Source organism: Symphalangus syndactylus, chromosome 19 (assembly GCF_028878055.3).
Source record: "Symphalangus syndactylus isolate Jambi chromosome 19, NHGRI_mSymSyn1-v2.1_pri, whole genome shotgun sequence".
NCBI classification, from domain to species: Eukaryota; Metazoa; Chordata; class Mammalia; order Primates; family Hylobatidae; genus Symphalangus; species Symphalangus syndactylus.
Genome location: NC_072434.2, coordinates 25397542 through 25418610, shown reverse-complemented (window position 1 = coordinate 25418610; position 21069 = coordinate 25397542). Strand labels below are relative to the sequence as shown.

The 21069-nt window shown below is 37.0% G+C and overlaps 1 protein-coding gene across 10 annotated transcripts in view; it reads right to left on the bottom strand.

Moving 5' to 3' along the window:
* The window catches only part of DENND1B (DENN domain containing 1B), a 292006-nt gene that overhangs the window by 158911 nt on the left and 112026 nt on the right, over positions 1-21069 (bottom strand). The window lies entirely within an intron of this gene.

The following is a 21069-nucleotide window of genomic DNA, read 5'->3' as shown; positions in this document are numbered from 1 at the left end:
GTAAATAAAACCTCAAAGATGGGGAAAAAACAGACCAAAAAAAATGGAAACTCTAGAAAACAGAGCACCTCTCCTCCTCCAAAGGAACGCAGTTCCTCACCAGCAACGGAACAAAGCTGGATGGAGGATGACTTTGATGAGTTGAGAGAAGAAGGCTTCAGACGATCAAACTACTCTGAGCTACGAGAGGAAATTCAAAACAATAGCAAAGAAGTTAAAAACTTTGAAAAAAAATTAGAAGAATGGATAACTAGAATAACCAATGGAGAGAAGGGCTTCAAAGAGCTGATGGAGCTGAAAGCCAAGTTTCGAGAACTACGCGAAGATTGCAGAAGCCTCAGTAGCAGATGCGATCAACTGGAAGAAAGGGTATCGCTGATGGAAGATGAAATGAATGAAATGAAGAGAGAAGGAAAGTTTAGAGAAAAAAGAATAAAAAGAAATGAACAAAGCCTCCAAGAAATTTGGGACTATGTGAAAAGACCAAACCTACGTCTGATTGGTGTACCTGAAAATGATGGGGAGAATGGAACCAAGTTGGAAAACACTCTGCAAGATATTATCCAGGAGAACTTCCCCAATCTAGCAAGGCAGGCCAGCATTCAGATTCAGGAAATACAGAGAACGCCACAAAGATACTCCTCGAGAAGGGCAACTCCAAGACACATAATTGTCAGATTCACCAAAGTTGAAATGAAGGAAAAAATGTTAAGGGCAGCCAGAGAGAAAGGTCGGGTTACCCACAAAGGGAAGCCCATCAGACTAACAGCTGATCTCTCAGCAGAAACTCTACAAGCCAGAAGAGAGTGGGGGCCGATATTCACCATTCTTAAAGAAAAGAATTTTCAACCCAGAATTTCCTATCCCGCCAAACTAAGCTTCATAAGTGAAGGAGAAATAAAATACTTTACAGACAAGCAAACGCTGAGTGATTTTGTCACCACCAGGCCTGCCCTAAAAGAGCTCCTGAAGGAAGCACTAAACATGGAAAGGAACAACTGGTACCAGCCACTGCAAAAACATGCCAAACTGTAAAGACCATCAAGGCTAGGAAGAAACTATAGCATCTAATGAGCAAAATAAACAACTAACATCATAATGACAGGATCAGATTCACACATAACAATATTAACGTTAAATGTAAATGGGCTAAATGCTCCAATCAAAAGACACAGACTGGCAAACTGGATAAGGAGTCAGGACCCATCAGTGTGCTGTATTCAGGAAACCCATCTCACGTGCAGAGACACACATAGACTCAAAATAAAGGGATGGAGGAAGATCTATCAAGCAACTGGAAAACAAAAAAAGGCAGGGGTTGCAATCCTAGTCTCTGATAAAATAGACTTTAAACCAACAAAGATCAAAAGAGACAAAGAAGGCCATTACATAATGGTAAAGGGATCAATTCAACAAGAAGAGCTAACTATCCTAAATATATATGCACCCAACACAGGAGCACCCAGATTCATAAAGCAAGTCCTCAGTGACCTACAAAGGGACTTAAACTCCCATACAATAATAATGGGAGATTTTAACACCCCACTGTCAGCATTAGACAGATCAACGAGACAGAAAGTTAACAAGGATATCCAGGAATTGAACTCAGCTCTACATAAAGTGGACCTAATAGACATCTACAGAACTCTCCACCCCAAGTCAACAGAATATACATTTTTTTCAGCACCACACCACACCTATTCCAAAATTGACCACATAGTTGGAAGTAAAGCTCTCCTCAGCAAATGTAAAAGAACAGAAATTATAACAAACTGTCTCTCAGACCACAGTGCAATCAAACTAGAACTCAGGATCAAGAAACTCACTCGAAACCGCTCAACTACATGGAAACTGAACAACCTGCTCCTGAATGACTATTGGGTTCATAATGAAATGAAGGCAGAAATAAAGATGTTCTTTGAAACCAATGAGAACAAAGACACAACATACCAGAATCTCTGGGACACGTTCAAAGCAGTGTGTAGAGGGAAATTTATAGCACTAAATGCCCACAAGAGAAAGCAGGAAAGATCCAAAATTGACACCCTAACATCACAATTAAAAGAACTAGAAAAGCAAGAGCAAACACATTCAGAAGCTAGCAGAAGGCTAGAAATAACTAAAATCAGAGCAGAACTGAAGGAAATAGAGACACAAAAAACCCTTCAAAAAATTAATGAATCCAGGAGCTGGTTTTTTGAAAAGATCAACAAAATTGATGGACCACTAGCAAGACTAATAAAGAAGAAAAGAGAGAAGAATCAACTAGATGCAATAAAAAACGAAAAAGGGGATATCACCACCGATCCCACAGAAATACAATCTACCATCAGAGAATACTACAAACACCTCTATGCAAATAAATTAGAAAATCTAGAAGAAATGGATAAATTCCTCGACAAATACACCCTCCCAGGACTAAACCAGGAAGAAGTTGAATCTCTGAATAGACCAATAACAGGTTCTGAAATTGTGGCAATAATCAATAGCTTACCAACCAAAAAGAGTCCAGGACCTGATGGATTCACAGCTGAATTCTACCAGAGGTACAAGGAGGAACTGGTACCATTCCTTCTGAAATTATTCCAATCGATAGAAAAAGAGGGAATCCTCCCTAACACATTTTACGAAGCCAGCATCGTCCTGATACCAAAACCTGGCAGAGACATAACCAAAAAAGAGAATTTCAGACCAATATCCTTGATGAACATTGATGCAAAAATCCTCAATAAAATACTGGCAAACCGAATCCAGCAGCACATCAAAAAGCTTATCCACCATGATCAAGTGGGCTTCATCCCTGGGATGCAAGGCTGGTTCAACATATGCAAATCAATAAATGTAATCCAGCATATAAACAGAACCAAAGACAAAAACCACATGATTATCTCAATAGATGCAGAAAAGGCCTTTGACAAAATTCAACAACCCTTCATGCTAAAAACTCTCAATAAATTAGGTATTGATGGGACGTATCTCAAAATAATAAGAGCTATCTACGACAAACCCACAGCCAATATCATACTGAATGGGCAAAAACTGGAAGCATTCCCTCTGAAAACTGGCACAACGCAGGGATGCCCTCTCTCACCTCTCCTATTCAACATAGTGCTGGAAGTTCTGGCCAGAGCAATCAGGCAGGAGAAGGAAATAAAGGGTATTCAATTAGGAAAAGAGGAAGTCAAATTGTCCCTGTTTGCAGATGATATGATTGTATATCTAGAAAACCCCATCGTCTCAGCCCAAAATCTCCTTAAGCTGATTAGCAACTTCAGCAAAGTCTCAGGATACAAAATTAATATACAAAAATCACAAGCATTCTTGTACACCAATAACAGACAAACAGAGAGCCAAATCATGAGTGAACTCCCATTCACAATTGCTTCAAAGAGAATAAAATACCTAGGAATCCAACTTACAAGGGATGTGAAGGACCTCTTCAAGGAGAACTACAAAGCACTGCTCAATGAAATAAAAGAGGATACAAACAAATGGAAGAACATTCCATGCTCATGGGTTGGAAGAATCAATATCGTGAAAATGGCCATACTGCCCAAGGTAATTTATAGATTCAATGCCATCCCCATCAAGCTACCAGTGACTTTCTTCACAGAATTGGAAAAAACTACTTTAAAGTTCATATGGAACCAAAAAAGAGCCCGCATCGCCAAGTCAATCCTAAGCCAAAAGAACAAAGCTGGAGGAATCACGCTACCTGACTTTAAACTATACTACAAGGCTACAATAGCCAAAACAGCATGGTACTGGTACCACAACAGAGACATAGATCAATGGAACAGAACAGAGCTCTCAGAAATGATGCCGCATAGCTACAACTATCTGATCTTTGACAAACCTGACAAAAACAAGAAATGGGGAAAGGATTCCCTATTTAATAAATGGTGCTGGGAAAACTGGCTAGCCGTATGTAGAAAGCTGAAACTGGATCCCTTCCTTACACCTTATACAAAAATTAATTCAAGATGGATTAAAGACTTATATGTTAGACCTAAAACCATTAAAATCCTACAAGAAAACCTAGGCAATACCATTCAGGACATAGGCGTGGGCAAGGACTTCATGTCTAAAACACCAAAAGCAATGGCAACAAAAGCCAAAATCGACAAATGGGATCTCATTAAACTAAAGAGCTTCTGCACAGCAAAAGAAACTATCATCAGAGTGAACAGACAACCCACAGAATGGGAGAAAATTTTTGCAACCTACTCATCTGACAAAGGGCTAATATCCAGAATCTACAATGAACTCAAACAAATTTACAAGAAAAAAACAAACAACCCCATCAAAAAGTGGGCAGAGGACATGAACAGACACTTCTCAAAAGAAGACATTTATGCAGCCAAAAAACACATGAAGAAATGCTCATCATCACTGGCCATCAGAGAAATGCAAATCAAAACCACAGTGAGATACCATCTCACACCAGTTAGAATGGCCATCATTAAAAAATCAGGAAACAACAGGTGCTGGAGAGGATGTGGAGAAATAGGAACACTTTTACACTGTTGGTGGGACTGTAAACTAGTTCAACCATTGTGGAAGTCAGTGTGGCGATTCCTCAGGGATCTCGAACTAGAAATACCATTTGACCCAGCCATCCCATTACTGGGTATATACCCAAAGGACTATAAATCATGCTGCTATAAAGACACATGCACACGTATGTTTATTGCGGCACTATTCACAATAGCAAAGACTTGGAACCAACCCAAATGTCCAACAACGATAGACTGGATTAAGAAAATGTGGCACATATACACCATGGAATACTATGCAGCCATAAAAAATGATGAGCTCGTGTCCTTTGTAGGGACATGGATGAAACTGGAAAACATCATTCTCAGTAAACTATCGCAAGGACAAAAAACCAAACACCGCATGTTCTCACTCATAGGTGGGAATTGAACAATGAGAACTCATGGACACAGGAAGGGGAACATCACACTCCGGGGACTGTTGTGGGGTGGGGGGAGGGGGGAGGGACAGCATTAGGAGATGCACCTAATGCTAAATGACGAGTTAATGGGTGCAGGAAATCAACATGGCACATGGATACATATGTAACAAACCTGCACATTGTGCACATGTACCCTAAAACCCTAAAGTATAATAAAAAAAAAAAAAAAAAATTTCCTCCCAAAGACAAAAAAAAAAAAAAAAGAAATTCTAAAGTCAGAAAAAAATTAAAGTCAATAGAAAGTTTAGATGATAACTCCAGAAAATCTCCCAGAAACTAGAATAAAAAGATAAACAACCCTTGTAAGTTGTATTCCTAGGTATTTTATTCTCTTTGTAGCAGCGAACCACCATGGCATGTGTATACCTATGTAACAAACCTGCACGTTCTGCACATGGATCCCAGAACTTAAAGTATAATAAATAATAATAATTTATATTCATAACAAAAAAGATAAATAATAAGAGAAAAAATATTACACTATCAGGCCATCAATCTCAACTATCATGTAGCTATAGTCATTCCATAAAGAAAAAATAGAGGAAAGAAATGAATGAAAGTTTCATTTTAAAGAATTACTGGAAATATTCCCAGAACTTCAGACATGAGTCTCCAGACTGAAAGAATGAGTGAATGAACAGCACAAACAATGTTCCAAACCAGAGTATCACTGTGAAATTCCAAAACAAGGGATAGAGGAGTGCCTAAGAGTTTCCAAAGAGACAAAACAAGTAACAAAGGGATCAAGTTCAAAAATGTCATCAAACCTCTCAACAGCAATAATGAAAGTTAGAAGATAATGCCTTCAAAATACAAAGGTTAAATTCTTTGCACTCAAGACTTCTATGTCCAGACAAACTATCAATAAAGTGTGAGAAGAGATTAACAGCATTTTCAGTCAAGCAAGGACTCAAAACTTCACCTCCTAAGACATCCTAAAGGATGGCTAAAACAAAATAAAGGAGACGAAAAAGAAGGAATACAAGGATGTAGGAGGCAGGAAATCTAAGACCATGGAAGAACAGTTGTGCAAAGGCCTCAAGAGCAACCAGTCCAGACTGAAACAGGAATGAAGGCTCTAGGAGGGAGATGCTGGAACAGGGTATTTACAATAAGCATATTGACAACTTTGCCTGGAAGCCTGGAAAAATCTGGACAGGTATGTGACACATCTGTGACAGCTTTTGGGGAATCTAAATATTAGAAATTACTATTGGTAATCTCAATTTTCCTACTTAAATTATTTAACACGTCAAGCCCCAGTGCTTAGATGGCGATTTTACTATGCGTATCTTCCACTTACAAATAAAACCCTTAAAAATTACTAATACTGTTATATTACTAACTAAATATAATGCAAATCAGCACATCATAGTTTCTGCATTCACTATAACTCGAAGAAATAGTTTTCACGGCAAATTTCTACCTTCTACCAAGACACATAATCCTTAGTTAGAGCCTAATTGCTTTCATTTGCCATCATTTCAAACTCATATTTCAACTTTTAATAGCCTGAAGAAATTGCTATTTCCAGACAATTTCAATGTGTCATGTAGTTCAGACCTAAAAATTCAGATAAGATAAGACCTAATCTATTCAAAGAACGTGCTGGTCTGTTTCTACCCATCTCTCAAGGAGCTTTAGACAAAGCAAAATGTATTGATTGTAGGTGGCTGCATGTCTACCTGTTAATGCTTACACTGCCATTTTCACCTTATTTAAATAAAGTGAGGCCTTTGGTAACCTTAATTTTTCTTTCATGGTCCAGTATAAAAACTATATATATATAATAATTATGTTATTAGAAAGTGAGATAATGTTTTTCTTTCTAGACCAAAAACTCTTAACATTTCTTTCAATGTTCTGGTTTTCTGAACTTTGTATTATTGTTTCTCACTGGTTATCTTCCCCTTTTAAATTCGTTTCAAATTGTGAAGGCACATCAGAATCAGATTTTTCATTAAGAAGCTAATTTATACAGATAAGTATAATTTATCTGTAAGATTATATCCTTGTCTTTGAATAAATAATTGATTAATATATCCATATTTAGGTTACTTTTAAGAATTTAAACAGTTTTTATTTGTGCTAGGCATTTTGGTATCTACATAATTATTAGTTTTTTACATGTCCAAGATAATAAGCTTTATTGAATTTCATCCTGATACCAGGCTATGACTTCATCTACAAATTAAACTAACACTGTTTGGAAATAAGCTTTACCCTTATGGGATATTTCTCATAGTCATCTGTAAGGCCCAAAATACTTTATTATTTCTGTTTGGGGAGTATAACTCACTAGTTAGTTATACGTCATCTGGGGGTTGAGAGCAGAATCTAAGAATCATAGAATTTATGTGTTAAAATAACTGGAGGGGAGGAGCCAAGATGGCCGAATAGGAACAGCTCTGGTCTACAGCTCCCAGCGTGAGCGACACAGAAAACGGGTGATTTCTGCATTTCTAACTGAGGTACCAGGTTCATCTCACTGGGGAGTGCCAGACAGTAGGTGCAGGACAGTGGGTGCAGCACACCGTGCATGAGCCGAAGCAGGGCGAGGCATCGCCTCACCCGGGAAGCGCAAGGGGTCAGGGAATTCCCTTGCCTAGTCAAAGAAAGGGGTAACAGACGGCACCTGGAAAATCGGGTCACTCCCACCCTAATACTGCGCTTTTCCAACAGGCTTAAAAAAGGGCACACCAGGAGATTATATCCCGCACCTGGCTGGGAGGGTCCTACGCCCACGGAGTCTTGCTCATTGCTAGCATAGCAGTCCGAGATCAAACGGCAAGGCGGCAGTGAGGCTGCGGGAGGGGCGCCCGCCATTGCCGAGTTAGTTGTTTGATTAGGTAAACAAAGCGGTTGGGAAGCTGGAACTGGGTGAAGCCCACCACAGCTCAAGGAGGCCTGCCTGCCTCTGTACGCTCCACCTCTGGGAGCAGGTCACAGACAAACAAAAAGACAGCAGTAACCTCTACAGACTTAAATGTCCCTCTCTGACAGCTTTGAAGAGAGCAGCGGTTCTCCCAGCATGCAGTTTGAGATTCGACAATGGGCAGACTGCCTCCTCAAGGGGGTCCCTGACCCCCAAATAGCCTAACTGGGAGGCACCCCCCAGTAGGGGCAGACTGACACCTCACACGGCCGGGTACTCCTCTGAGACAAAACTCCCAGAGGAACAATCAGGCAGCAGCATTTGGGGTTCACCAACATCCGCTGTTCTGCAGCCACCAACTGCTGATACCCAGGCAAACAAGGTCTGGAGTAGACCTCTAGCAAACTCCAACAGACCTGCAGCTGAGGGCCCTGTCTGGTAGAAGCAAAACTAACAAACAGAAAGGACAGCCACACCAAAAACCCATCAGTACGTCAACATCATCAAAGACCAAAGGTAGATAAAACCACAAAGATGGGAAAAAAACAGAGCAGAAAAACTGGAAACTCTAAAAATCAGAGCGCCTCTCCTCCTCCAAAGGAACGCAGCTCCTCGCCAGCAATGGAACAAAGCTGGATGGAGAATGACTTTGATGAATTGAGAGAAGAAGGCTTCAGACGATCAAACTACCCCAAGCTACAGGAGGAAATTCAAACCAATGGCAAAGAAATTAAAATCTTTGAAAAAAAAAAAAATTAGACAAATGGATAGCTAGAATAAACAATGCAGAGAAGTCCTTAAAGGACCTGATGGAGCTGAAAACCAAGGCAAGAGCGCTACGTGAAGAATGCAGAAGCCTCAGTAGCTGATGCGATCAACTGGAAGAAAGGGTATCAGCGATGGAAGACGAAATGAATGAAATGAAGTGAGAAGAGAAGTTTAAAAAGAATAAAAAGAAACAAACAAAGCCTCCAAGAAATATGGGACTATGTGAAAAGACCAAATCTACAACTGATTGGTATACCTGAAAGTGATGGGGAGAATGGAACCAAGTGGGAAAACACTCTGAAGGATGTTATCTGGGAGAACTTCCCCAATCTAGCAAGGCAGGCCAACATTCAATTTCAGGAAATACACAGAATGCCACAAAGATACTCCTTGAGAAGAGCAACTCCAAGACACATAATTGACAGATTCACCAAAGTTGAAATGAAGGAAAAAATGTTAAGGGCAGCCAGAGAGAAAGGTCGGGTTACCCACAAAGGGAAGCCCATCAGACTAACAGTTGATCTCTTGACAGAAACTCTACAAGCCAGAAGAGAGTGGGGACCAATATTCAACATTCTTAAAGAAAAGAATTTTCAACCTAGAATTTCATATCCAGCCAAACTAAGCTTCATAAGTGAAGGAGAAATAAAATCCTCTATAGACAAGCAAATGCTGAGAGATTTTGTCACCACCAGGCCTGCCCTAAAAGAGCTCCTGAAGGAAGCACTAAATATGGAAAGGAGCAACTGGTTTCAGCCACTGCAAAAACATGCCAAATTGTAAAGACCATCAAGGCTAGGAAGAAACTGCATCAACTAATGAGCAAAATAACCAGCTAACATCATAATGACAGGATCAAATTCACACATAACAATATTAACTTTAAATGTAAATAGACTAAATGCTCCAATTAAAAGACACAGACTGGCAAACTGGATAAAGAGTCAAGACCCATCAGTGTGCTGTATTCAGGAAACCCATCTCATGGGCAGAGACACACATAGGCTCAAAATAAAGGGATGGAGGAAGATCTTCCGAGCAAATAGAAAACACAAAAAGGCAGGGGTTGCAATCCTAGCCTCTGATAAAACAGACTTTAAACCAACAAAGATCAAAAGAGACAAAGAAGGCCATTACATAATGGTAAAGGGATCTTCAACAAGAAGAGCTAACTATCCTAAATATATATGCACCCAATATAGGAGCACCCAGATTCATAAAGCAAGTCCTTAGTGACCTACAAAGAGACTTAGACTCCCACACAATAAGTCTTGGGAGTAAAGACTCCCAAGACTAAAGGAAGAAGTTGAATCTCTGAATAGATCAATAAAGGCTCTGAAATTGAGGCAATAATCAATAGCTTACCAACCAAAAAAAGTCCAGGACCAGATGGATTCACAGCTGAATTCTACCAGATGTACAATGAGGACCTGGTACCATTCCTTCTGAAACTATTCCAATCAATAGAAAAAGAGGGAATCCTCCCTAACTCAGAGGCCAGCATCATCCTGATACCAAAGCCTGGCAGAGACATAACCAAAAAAGAGAATTTTAGACCAATATCCTTGATGAACATTCATGTAAAAATCCTCAATAAAATACTGGCAAACCAAATCCAGCAGCATATCAAAAAGCTTATCCACCATGATCAAGTGGGCTTCATCCCTGGGATGCAAGGCTGGTTCAATGTACGCAAATCAATAAATGTAATCCAGCATATAAACAGAACCAAAGACAAAAACCACATGATTATCTCAATAGATGCAGAAAAGGCTTTTGATAAAATTCAACAACTCTTCATGCTAAAAACTCTCAATAAATTAGGTATTGATGGGACGTATCTCAAAATAATAAGAGCTATCTATGACAAACCCACAGGCAATATCATACTGAATGGGCAAAAACTGGGAGCATTCCTTTTGAAAACGGGCACAAGACAGGGATGCCCTCTCTCACCACTCCTATTCAACATAGTGTTGGAAGTTCTGGCCAGGACAGTCAGGCAGGAGAAGGAAATAAAGGGTATTCAATTAGGAAAAGAGGAAGTCAAATTGTCCCTGTTTGCAGATGACATGGTTGTATATCTAGAAAACCGCATCGTCTCAGCCCAAAATCTCCTCCAGCTGATGAGAAACTTCAGCAAAGTCTCAGGATACAAAATCAATGTACAAAAATCACAAGCATTCTTATACACCAATAACAGACAAACAGAGAGCCAAATCATGAGTGAACTCCCATTCACAATTGCTTCAAAGAGAATAAAATACCTAGGAATCCAACTTACAAGGGATGTGAAGGACCTCTTCAAGAACTACAAAACACTGCTCAATGAAATAAAAGAGGATACAAACAAATGGAAGAACATTCCATGCTCATGGGTAGGAAGAATCAATATCGTGAAAATGGCCACACTGCCCAGGGTAATTTATAGATTCAATGTCATCCCCATGAAGCTACCAACGACTTTCTTCACAGAATTGGAAAAAACTACTTTAAAGTTCATATGGAACCAAAAAAGAGACCACATCACCAAGTCAATCCTAAGCCAAAAGAATAAAGCTGGAGACATCACGCTACCTGACTTCAAACTATACTACAAGGCTACAGTAACCAAAACAGCATGGTACTGGTACCAAAACAGATATATAGACCAATGGAACAGAACAGAGCCCTCAGAAATAATGCCGCATATCTACAACTATCTGATCTTTGACAAACCTGACAAAAACAAGCAATGGGGAAAGGATTCCCTATTTAATAAATGGTGCTGGGAAAACTGGCTAGCCATATGCAGAAGGCTGAAACCAGATCCCTACCTTGCACCTTATACAAAAATTAATTCAAGATGGATTAAAGACTTAAATGTTAGACCTAAAACCATAAAAACCCTAGAAGAAAACCTAGACAATACCATTCAGGACATAGGCATGGGCAAGGACTTCACGTCTAAAACACCAAAAGCAATGGCAACAAAAGCCAAAATTGACAAATGGGATCTAATTAAACTAAAGAGCTTCTGCACAGCAAAAGAAACTACCATCAGAGTGAACAGGCAACCTACAGAATGGGAGAAAATTTTTGCAACCTACTCATCTGACAAAGGGCTAATATCCAGAATCTACAATGAACTCAAACAAATTTACAAGAAAAAAACAAACAACCCCATCAAAAAGTGGGCGAAGGATATGAATAGACACTTCTCAAAAGAAGACATTTATGCAGCCAAAAAACACATGAAAAAATGCTCATCATCACTGGCCATCAGAGAAATGCAAATCAAAACCACAGTGAGATACCATCTCACACCAGTTACAATGGCCATCATTAAAAAGTCAGGAAACAACAGGTGCTGGAGAGGCTGTGGAGAAATAGGAACACTTTTACACTGTTGGTGGGACTGTAAACTAGTTCAACCATTGTGGAAGTCAGTGTGGCGATTCCTCAGGGATCTAGAACTAGAAATATCATTTGACCCAGCCATCCCATTACTGGGTATATACCCAAAGGATTATAAATCATGCTGCTATAAAGACACATGCACACGTATGTTTATAGTCGCACTATTTACAATAGCAAAGACTTGGAACCAACCCAAATGTCCAACAACGATAGACTGGATTAAGAAAATGGGGCACAGATACACCATGGAATACTATGCAGCCATAAAAAATGATGAGTTCATGTCCTTTGTAGAGACATGGATGAATCTGGAAACCATCATTCTCAGCAAACTATCGCAAGGACAAAAAACCAAACACAGCATGTTCTCACTCATAGGTGGGAATTGAACAATGAGAACACATGGACACAGGAAGGGAAACATCACACACCGGGGCCTGTTGTGGGGTGGGGGGAGGGGGGAGGGATAGCATTAGGAGATATACCTAATGCTAAATGATGAGTTAATGGGTGCAGCACACCAACATGGCACATGTATACATATGTAACAAACCTGCACGTTGTGCACATGTACCCTAAAACTTAAAGTATAATAATAAAAAAAGAAAAAGAAAAAAAAGACTTGAAATTTTAGATAGGGTGGCCAGAGAAGGTACTAGCTAGTGAAAAAGACTTGAGGCAGGAGAATACCTGATGTGCTTGTTTCTTGGCCAATATTTCTGTTTCTAAGAATATGGTAGACTAAAAAATTGTGAACACTCTCTTTGGAAACATCATTAAATGCTGGATACCATATAATAAATGCCACCTGTATTATAAAAAAAAAAATTCGAAGTGCAGGAAGTAAAATTACTTAAGGAGTAACTATATGAATGACAGTACATTGGATACTTACATGTATTATCTCATTTAATTCTTACACTAATGCTTTGATACATACTTGACTAAGCTAAGATAAAGCAACTTATCTAGGGTCACAAAGCTATGGAATGGCAATCTTGGGATTGGAACCCTGAGTAACGTATGCTCAGGGGTTTACCACAGACAGTCTATCACCCTATCTTGGCATGTATTTCTATATAGCGAGCCTTTTTTTTTAACGTATACTTTAAGTTCTAGGGTACATGTGCACAACGTGCAGGTTTGTTACATATGTATACATGTGCCATGTTGGTGTGCTGCACCCATTAACTCATCATTTACATTAGGTATATCTCCTAATGTATAGTGAGCCTTTTAATAAACATGTTCAATGACCAGGCATTTCAGGCAGCTAAATGAACTGTGACAAAAATCATTCTGTTGTATCTTAAATCAGCCTGCCTGTATGTCCTATCCACTGAAGCAAATTCTATCTTCCAAAATTCATCTGTTTGTTTAACATTCAGAGCGTTACCTTTATGACTTTTAAATTATAGTTTGGTCATTGGGGCAAATTTCCCAACAAATAAAGATCTATTCAATGTGATTCTTTAAACTAACATTTTGGTAAATCCTTCCAATTTTAAGTTTGGTATTGCTTCCGTGTTCATCACTGTGGATAAAAATTTTGAAAAGGATATGGCCTGCAAAAGTGTTCAAGATGCCTCCCAAAGTAACACCAATTATTTATCAACATTCTAAGCATGAAATTTCAACCTAATCGAAAGACTTATAATTGTATCATCTAACCAACACTTTTCTCTACACATAATTTGTTTGTGAAATATTAGAACAGACTCAAATTTCAACTACAGCACTCCCTGTTACATCACTATGTACTATCACCATAATAAACCAAGCCTAGTTTTAAACAATGCTCTCTTTGTAAACATGTACTGGCTCTCAGTGATAACTTTCTCCTTTTAAAGAGTACATATCATTCATATTTTTAAATAAAAACATCACATATAAAAGTGGAACTACTCTATAACATAGCCATTGCTCCTAGAAACGTCAAGAAAGCAAGGACATTTTCTGTTGTTAATAAATAGCATCTACAGCAAAGAGTGCTAACTGGCTATTTGCAGGCTGCTTCTAGCCTAAGGGCATATTTTGTTTCGTCAACACTGTATTGTTGTTTAATTAAATAAGTTGCCAACTTCCAAATCTGAGATAATTCGCTGTAAAAATGTGGACTTCTTGTTTCACTTAAAAGTCAAAAGAACGGGTAATACTTGCCACACATTTTTCACTGTGCAACAAATCCCTAGGGCTGAGTTGTGGCTTCTGTCTTTGAGTGTGGCGTGTACTATTCAGATCACGATACTTAGCCCAACTTCCTATTGTTAGGCACCTAACAGGTTTCTCTCATTTGATTCCCTTACCTGGTCCACATAGGTAACTGAATTCACAACTCCTGATAAGAAGCAACTGCTCAACAGGAAATCCTACTGACTACTCACTTCCTTATCTGACAAGAAAATGACCTAGGGTATACCAGCTAGTCTAGTAATTCCAATTTTAACTATACTCTATGTACACTTTAAGTCTAAATATATGGCAAAAATAACATCATTTTTTAAAAGAATATTATGTCCAAAACTTTTGAAACACACACACACACACACACACACAGAGATAAAAAATACTGTAAATTATATAAGCTTATGTTGCTAGAGTAAGAAATGTTATTTTCAAGTCTTTATTTTGTGGTTTCTTAGGGAATTTTCAAACAATATATGTTCAAAACAACTAATTTTAAACTGATTATCAATAAGGTAAAATGTTAAAATGTTTTTCACTAAATTTTATAGTCCCAAAGACAGTCAAAGTCTATATTCTTACAACAGACCACAAAAATCCTAGGAAGTTAAAAAAAAAGTACTTGACATATTGTAATAAGTGAATAAGATATTTCACTTGAATTTTTTTAATTGAACAAAGAATAACTGTGACCGTCGTAGTCTTGCCAACATATATAAATGTAAAACATTATGAGCAATTATTTTAAAACAAAGTACAGGAGATTAGTTAAATGTAATTTTAAGATCATTTCCTTAATTTTCTGTAAAGACGTAAGGCAAAAGAGAGAGATATACATAAAGTCATGAGTCCATTTTGTGGTAGTAAGAAGACTTCCCCCACACTTCTACTTCCACTACAGAGCTGATAAAACTTTTACATTCAAAAGTCAAAGGTTAAATAAAGGAAAGGAAATGTTTTTTGTCAAATAGTCAGGTAACCACTAAAGTCTAAGCGATCAGCAGGAACCTAACTTATAGTAATCAAATAAAACTAAGGAAACTGCCTTTCCGTAGGAAAACGTCTAATGTCTAGAGGCTGTTTTTCTGTCTGGAAAATTGACACATAATGTGTAAAATTGAAACATTCTGCTTCTAAGGGATTTGCCCAAAGGAAGAGTGTGAAAGCTTCAAGTTTGGTATGAGTTAAAGGGGGGAGGGGGAACTACAAAGGCCCTAAACATAAATCTGTCTTCCTTATTGGAGTATTTCATTTTGAACCCTTGGCGACAATTTTATAGTTATAAAATTATGTTAATCGAATTAGGTAAAAAAGTTATTTCTTGCATTTTTGCTAGCATATGAAACAATTCTAAATACAAACAATTGCCAGATTTAAATTAGTAATATCTCAGGATATTTTTGAAATCTTGTCAAAAGTAGGATAGACATGTCATAGAAAGAACAAAAGAACAAAACAGGGGCTCAAAATTAAATATCAACTTTTGTATTAAATAGGCCTAAATTCTCATTTTTTTTCTAAAAGGTGAACAAAATAAATAGAAATCAAAGAAATGTACTTTCAAATCTTGTAATGGCATAAATCCAGGAGAAAACGGACACGTGGTTTATATAGCATAGCGTGCAATTTTCTCACTTAGAACTCCAAGGTAAATGCAGACTACAGTAATTTCAAGTCCTATAATAGCATCATCCAGGAGTAGATAAAAGCAGCTTTAAAGCATTATATACACATGTTCTAGTTTAGAACTCTAAGGACTAGGATAGTTTTTGGGTTTTTTTTTAACTAATGCACACATGTCACTAAGCAGACCACTTGGCTATGGTAAACAAACACTAAATGATGTTGCTGTTAATTAATTGCCACGTAGTATCATTAGTATCAACATCTTTAACCTAAAAGAGTCTCTGCCAGTCAAGAAATCCAAACAAAATTATTTTCTGCTATTTCTAACGAAAATATTCTATCAATTTGTACTGTTATATTTTACTTTGTATTGAAATATCTTAAAGCTTCTTAAATGTATGGCATTTTAATTATGTCTATGCTTTCATAAGGACCTAAAATATTTTAAATAGTTCAATATCAACAAAAACTCAAGAGACATTCATAAATATTTTTCTTTTACAATTTTTGGATTAAAAGACAAATTCAAACAGTAGAAGATAACTCACAAATGAGAAGATTTTTATGAAAATATTTTTTATCACAATAGAAAAAAATTAGTGTTTAGGATATTGGAAAGACAACAGGAAAAACATCAATTAATTTCTATCCAAGAATCTTAATTCCTTTGCTACTGACAATGAACTCTGGATAATCAAGCCATTATTATCTCACAGTAGAATACCCACAAATGGAGAATGCTTCAGTATAAAGGAACTAACTTTGCACAAAAGGCATCTTTAAGGAGAAGGTATTAACATTTTTCAACATCCAAAAGTCATAATACATTTCTGGTAAAGATATAAGAAAGTGATTAAATATAACCTATATTCAGAAGGGAAATATTTTTTTTTTTTTTTTTTTTTTTTTTTTTTTTTTTTTTTTTTTTTTGAGACAGAGTCTCGCTCTATCGCCCGGGCTGGAGTGCAGTGGCGCAATCTCGGCTCACTGCAAGCTCCGCCTCCCGGGTTCACGCCATTCTCCTGCCTCAGCCTCCGAGTAGCTGGGACTACAGGCGCCCGCCACCGCGCCCGGCTAATTTTTTGTATTTTTTTAGTAGAGACGGGGTTTCACCGTGGTCTCGATCTCCTGACCTCGTGATCCGCCCGCCTCGGCCTCCCAAAGTGCTGGGATTACAAGCGTGAGCCACCGCGCCCGGCCCGAAGGGAAATATTTTTGTGTGAAATCTCAACTTATAAGAAAAGAAACAACAGCAATGAACAATTGTCAGATTAAGCATGTGTAAACATTCTAGGCAATTATGGACTATAATATGAAAGCCACTGTAGCTTTTTCAATTTATGAGCTGCTTTAGACGCATTCATTCATTTTACAAACTGTGAATAAAGACTACAGTTAATCATTTATTTTGACATAGAAAAATTTGTAAATGTATCTTAGCAAGTCTTTTGAAATAAAACTAGAAATACCAAAACATAAGTGACAATTATGTGTTCACAAATATAAGTGACTTTTATCTTTTAAACTTCTCTGGATCCTCCAAATTTTCTATAGTAAAATAAATTATTTTTGTTATCAGAAAATATGGTTAAAGGCATATGTCTATGTCTTGCTTATGCAAGGATTTTATCATACTTCTCAACAAATTTTGGCCCTATTAAGCACATGAATTCTAAAAGTGAGGTCACTCCTACAAAACTGACTGCAAACAAAAAGGCTTTTGCCAGCTACTCATAAATAACTCAGAAAATGAGCATAGTTGATCTTCTCTCATATAATTCTGGAAGCAGCACAGTCTGTTATAAAGGAAACTGGCCTGTAAATTAAGAGACCTGACTATCCTAAACCATTGTTTGAATAGCTCATTAGATAATCCTACCTTCCTTTTCCCCCTAAACTTACTAGTTAAAATCTAAGTCTTGGTTTCACAGTTAAATAAGACAAACTAGGCTGGGGGCAGTGGCTCACGCCTGTAATCCCAACACTTTGGAAGGCCAAAGCAGGCTGATCACGAGGTCAGGCGATTGAGACCATCCTGGCCAACATGGTGAAACCTCATCTCTACCAAAAAATACAAAAATTAGCTGGGTGTGGTGGCACGGGTCTGTATTCCCAGCTACTCTGGAGGCTGAGGCAGGAGAATCGCTTGAACCCGAGAGGCGGAGAGGGCGGTGAGCCAAGATCGCGCCACTGCACTCCAGCCTGGTGACAGAGCGAGACTCCATCTCAAAAAAAAAAAAAGACAAACTTTTTCAACCACATCTTAAGGGTACAGTAAAATTAAGTAACCACTGTTGGAGGAGGAGAAAAAAGAAATTAATTTTAGGTGTCAGAGAATTTCTCCAACCATCTTATAAATCATTCCCATCTGGTTGAACATTTTGTGTTGAAATTAGAGAGAAACATCAATATCTGGCTCGAAGATTGTAAAGCCACCCCATCAGCAATATCTCTTTCTCTTTAAATCCCAATTTTCAAGGACACAGAATGAAACCGTCCCATTCCCATTCTTTTTATTTATTATTATTATTACTTTTTTTGAGACAGAGTCTCTCTGTCGCCAGGCCGGAGTACAGTGGCACGATCTTGGCTAACTGCAACCTCCGCCTCCTGGGTTCAAGCAATTCTCCTGCTTCAGCCTCCCAAGTAGCTGGTATTATAGGCGTGTGCCACCATGCCCAGCTAATTTTTGTATTTTTAGTAGATACGGGGTTTCTTGACCTCGTAATCTGCCCGCCTCGGCCTCCTAAAGCACTGGGATTACAAGTGTGGGCCCCTGCGCCAAGCCCCCAATTCCATTCTTAATTCTGCTATGTCACCATGATCACCTGACTTGTATGGAGTGCCTATACTAAAACATACTAGTAAGATAATTTCCCATCCTGCAAACACGCACATATTTTACCTGGCAAAAAATGATCTAGCTAAATTCCTACTAATTTTTAATATAATACCTGTAGTTACATATTTATAGTTTATTATCTATATCATAACATCTCAGAGTTTTAGAGCAGGAAAAAATTGAAATGATTTTTGCTTATTATAAAAAGTAGATAAATGCTGAAGTGAATAAAGTAAAAAAAATTCAGGGTATATCCTTTTAGACTTTTTTATAAGTACATACAATCATATATTAAGATACAAATATTTATGTGTCAGCTATTTCTTAAAATACATATACATTTACATACACATATAACTTGTTCTCTACAAATATAAGAACATACTATAAATATTATTTTGAAATTTTTCATCATGTTACAACAGATCATAAACATTTGTCTAAGTCAGGGTGTACATGTTTGTATGTTTTTCTTAATAGCAAAAAAAGGTTGCTGCATTATTCATTCATTTATTCAATAATTATCTATCAAGTCTATTAAGAATTATGTGCCAGGCACTATTGTAGACACTGGGAATATATGAGTAAACAAAAGAAAAAAATCCCTGCCTTCATGAGGGTAACATTCTGGTGGGAAAGAAGGGAAGGAGTAGTGGGACAGAGAGGAGGTTACAAAATGTACCACAATATACCTAATCAATTCCTATTGAGGGGCATTCATGTTGTCAACACTTTTAAATTTACTTTTTATTATTTCTTTAAATTGACAGATAAAATTCTATGTACTTATTGCATATACTTTCTTTTCAAGTATAACCTCCTCTCTGTCCCACAACCTCTTCCCTTCTCTCCCACCAGAATGTTACTCTCATGGTTTGTATATACTTGAAAACAATGTTTTCATATACATATACATTGTGGAATGACTAAATCTAGCTAATTAGCATTTTTCCTACTATAAACCATGTTGTAATAAATACCTTTGTTCATACTTTTCTCCTCATTCTTAGAATTAATCCTGGATTTAAATTCCTAGAACTGAAATTACTGACTGAAGAAATATGAGATTTTATAATTCTAATAGATATTACTAAATTTTCCTTCAAAAGCTTGTACCATTTTTTAGTCCTACAAACAGCAATGAAGTGTGTTTTCCCTCATGCCTATTTAAAAATTTTTTCAATTCTGCTAATCTTAATGGGCTCATTTTTTTTTACCCTCAGCAATGCTGAGCATCATTCATAGCTGCATATTTTATTTACATTTCCTCTGTAAGTTATCAGATGCTTTACTTATTTTTCTATCAGATTATTTTTCTTATTAACTTGTAGGTGCTTATTATGTATTTTGGCTATTAACCCTTTCTTATAGTGGTTGTAAATATATTTCCACCAGTTTATTATTTGTTTTTTAAATTTTATTATACTTGTCACCATACAAGCATTTTCATCATTATGTGCTCAAATACACAAATATTTTAGGGATTCCATGTAGACTCTCGCTGCCACAGTACTTTTTTTCTTCTAGTTGACATTTATAGCTTTATCCATCCTTTCAACAGTTTTAAAGCTAAAAGTGGTGAAGGACCCATCAAACTAAGTGGATAAACTCGGACCAAAAGCACCATAACTACTCTTATTGTAGCACTTAGAGAATTCTGTCGAAATTCCTTTCCAGGGGATACACTGATTATAGCTTACAAATAGACATTTATCTATCTATAATTTTCCAGTTTTCTGAATAAGATGCTGAATTCTATTATATTTGAATCCTGCATTCACTATTAAAATTAAATAGTTATCTAATTTGCTGGTTATTCTCTAAATCAGCTGTTCTCAAAGAATCCCTTCACATACTGTCTTTCAGAAAAAATATTAAGATATGCCATTAAAATCTTAAAATGGCAATATTTTTCTACTTTACTAGGAAAAATAAGCTGGAGAATAGAATTTTCTAAATTTAGATTTTCCTCTATGATTTTTTCATAAAGTTTTGACCCCTCCTACTTCTTATCTACCAAAAGCACTGTCAAATGACAAAAATAAATATAAAAGGAAAAATTATTTTAAATAAAAGATAAAATATTCAATAATACTTATTGTGAAATGTTCTCTTTATTGGAATACACGATTTTACTTTTGGTTTTCATTATCTTTATATAATATAATCATATTTTCTGCAGGTTAAAAACTCTTCCTACTTCAAAGAATATACCACAACATTCAGGCATTCTTCTACATATACAAGTTTAGAACTGCAGATAAAAATAATTTGATTATTGTATTTGCTTTAGAGTTTGTTTTCTACAAATCAATGACAATTGGGTTGTCGATATGGACATTATATTATTCTTTCAGTCGATTAACAAATAGTTATAGTTGTTTTGTATAAATATTT